The sequence below is a fragment of the Xiphophorus hellerii genome, chromosome 18 (genome assembly GCF_003331165.1).
Source record: "Xiphophorus hellerii strain 12219 chromosome 18, Xiphophorus_hellerii-4.1, whole genome shotgun sequence".
Taxonomy (NCBI): domain Eukaryota; kingdom Metazoa; phylum Chordata; class Actinopteri; order Cyprinodontiformes; family Poeciliidae; genus Xiphophorus; species Xiphophorus hellerii.
Genome location: NC_045689.1, coordinates 4,115,961 through 4,119,535, shown reverse-complemented (window position 1 = coordinate 4,119,535; position 3,575 = coordinate 4,115,961). Strand labels below are relative to the sequence as shown.

The window sequence follows — 3,575 nt, the reverse complement described above, 5'->3', positions numbered from 1 at the left end:
CCCTAGCCACCATCAAAGACGCCATTTGGACCTCCAGAAAGTTGCTGGTGAGCAGGCGCAGGCAGACGCCCCCCGTGGCTGTGATCCGGATGGCGACAGCAAGAAGAAAAGCATCAGGAGCTGCAGGTGGCGCGCCAAGGACACAGCCACAAAGAAGAATCGCCTGCGCCTCCTTGGACGAAGGAGCCGGCGCCCCACGGACAGAGGACCCAGCAGCGGCGGCCTGGCTCTCCGGGTGAGGCAGGAGGGAAGGAGCTTTGTGGCGGGGATCCCCTCTGAGCACCAGCGCTGCTCGGAAGGACGGGACGGCTCCGAACTTCGTAAGGAGTCACCCCTGGTCCTGCTCAACGTTTTAACATACAGAGATTTTGTTTTTAATATCCTTGTTCTCATCTTCTTTTACTTTAATTTAATTGTAGAGTTGTATTTATTAAAGAAAAGTGAAAAAAAGACTGTATAACTGTACAATGCCATGTTTTTAAAAATGTCCCAAGAAACAATAAAATATTTCGAAAAAAAAAAATCAGTTTAATATCTGATAGTCCTCTACACGAGGACCAAATATTAAATTGATTTTTGGAACAAGGAGCTGGATTAGGGGTCCACTTCACCCATCGTCCTGGTATTGCAGCATCTCCAGGAACAGTGCACCTCCATTATGCTATTAAATAATATTATTAAATACAAAAGAACTTAAGACTAATTATTTAGTCAAAAGTACAGAAATGGTAAATTAAGCTTTAATGTACTATCCTCACTTCATTTAATTAACTTTTTTTAACCAGTTATTTGTCAAAGCTTTTAACATTTTAGTGTTTAGAATATATAAACATGAGATAAAATATTAATCTTTTGGTTATCTTCTGATCATGCATCTGTAGTTCCCTTTATTCATAATTTATTTCATAACGTCCTATTTAAAAATCTCCAAAATGTTATTTTTGTTGCCTAGAAATGTATTTACTGCTTGACCTCAGATCTTTGAAACAACAAAGTTCATGATTCAACAATAACTTGGCAAATATGGCCGCCATGGAAAAATTTAGAAGCTGTTTGAATAGTTGTCATGTGACGTCACAAGTCTAGGAACTTTGTAACTGACAGCCATCTTGGCAGGCAGTTGCTATGACAACAATAAACAAGACTCAAGCTTAGAACTAGCATTCCCCTTGTTCCTATCTAACGTATAAACAATAGAATTACAACTATTAACCAATTACAGTTTTTGAGTACTCTACCCACCTCTGTGTAATACTAAAATAAATAAGTGATATTTACTGTAGTACTTACTGCTGAACAAGCAAAATTAGCTTAGCTAATGTGGCTTTTAGCTGCTAGCTAAAACAGACGTGTGTATTGAACTCCACAATGTGGAATATGTTGTGTTTTTCTACATTTAACATTTAGTTATTTGGATTTTATTTATTCCCAATAATTCAGTCTTTATGTCGAAATGTCAAAAATAAAAAGACAAACATACAAGTTTCCATCCCGTTTATTGATGGTTTCTATTTTGTACATGAAGCTGCAGTAAAACCAAAAGCTCTACAAAAACAAGAACATTGATAAAAACAAACTCCAAACACAAAGGGGGACGAAACGGCAAAACAAAACGCCAGCTGACTTTACAAAAGCTTCAGATAAAAAGGAAAAGCGATTGCGAATGGCGTTCGGAGGGAAACTGATTCAGGCTTTTCCAGCGACATCACAAAGAGTCCATTGCACTCCTGCTTCCCCTGAGGTTCCCACACACAAACAGATGGTAAACGTTTTTAAAAAGGCACTTACCGAGGGATTGCATTACGTATCAGTGCATATTGTACTTGATATCAAATTCTCTAAGGACATTTCTCCCAAAACAGAGCCAATCTGAGGGATATTACATGATGAACACAATTAATTATTACATCCCATTGTATAGCAGAACACAGGAGAGGTAAAACTGAAGAAAAGCATCCGTTTGACATCCTAGGACAGTATTAAGGCTGTTCTACATTGGACTTAATAAAAAATAGAAGTTTGTCAAATTTCACATATTTACAAGAAAAAAAGGTCTCTAATGTTAAACGGTGTAAAGTCACACGACAAAAATGATAATTTTCCATGACTCAAGCATAAATTTACAATATTAAAGAGGGGATTTAAAAAATTCAGAAATTTAAATGAATAAAACTCCAATTTATCAAAAAAATTTATCTGTGGGCGTGCCGTGGTGGCGTAGTGGTTAGAGCGACCCATATTTTGGAGGCCTTGAGTCCTCGACAGCGGCCGTCGCGGGTTCGACTCCCGGACCCGACGATATTTGCCGCATGTCTTCCCCCCGTCTCCTTCCCCGTTTCCTGTCAGCCTTACTGTCATTATAAGGGACACTAGAGCCCACAAAAGCCCCCTAGAGGGGTAAAAAAACATGTATCTGAAAAGTTTGATATTTTCCATACTCACAATGTTAAAGCTAAGATTTTGTCTAACATTGTAAAATTCAGAAATTTGGATGAAAGAGCCCTTAAATTTCTGAAAACATTTTGATATTTTCCACCTTTTCCTTTAACAGAAACATTTCCTGCATCCAGACTCGATGCAGCCATGTTCCTCACTGACTGGTGTTTTTTCTGGATCACGTTTGAGGCGTTCAAGGAAAATCCGGACACGGGAAATTGACCCAGAAAAACAGCCCAGATCTATTGCTTACACTAAAACAAACATCCAGATGTGGATATTCTAAATTTAACCACTTCAACTCAAGAGGATTTTGGTCATTTTTTGTTCACAAATTTATGACTTTCTGTCAGAGAACACCTTAGTTTTAATATTGTAAATTTATGTCTTGAAATGACAACTTTGTATTTTTTTCTTGCAAATTCATTTTTCAATACTTTTTTCTGTTAAATATATGAAATTAATCAAAACATTTTCTTAAAAAATATTATTTTCCTTTCATCAAAAGTGGCATTTATGGTCACATATATGACTGTAATTTTAGTTTTAATATAAATTTGAAAATTTATTTAAATCATGAAAAATTAGCATTTTTTTCTTGCAAATTTATGACTGATAATTTTTCTTGTAAATACATCAAATAAATGTAGAGTTTTTTAAACCGAGATTTATTGTTTTTTTTTTGTCATCTAAAATAACCCTAACACTCCATCACAGGGGAATCCTGATCAACAAACAATTAAATATCATTTTTTATTAAACATTTACATCCAGAAACATCAAGCTGGGCCGAACATGACCTTTGGTTGGTGCGTGCGTCGTGCACATAAAGGGAGAATCGACCCAAAACACAAAGTCAGTTTGAACGTTCGCAATGCCCACTTTAGTTTCACCAAACATTTTAATTCATAAAATAAAATGAACAAATACATTCATCATATGTGGGAAAACAAAACTTTATGAATCAATTTTTTCAGGTGGATTCTCCCTTAAAAAAAAAGAGTTTAAAAAAGATACGCAATTATATTTCATAACATATTTCAAACTGTTGCATATACTAAGACTAAGGGATTGCACATACATACTATAACATCTTTTTCGTATATAACATTTAACATTCTAGTATAAAATATAATCCT

At 35.9% G+C, this 3,575-nt stretch overlaps 1 pseudogene; it reads left to right on the top strand.

Moving 5' to 3' along the window:
• Positions 1-504: 504 nt before the first annotated feature.
• On the top strand, positions 505-656 carry LOC116708376 (uncharacterized; annotated as a pseudogene).
• Positions 657-3,575: the final 2,919 nt, after the last annotated feature.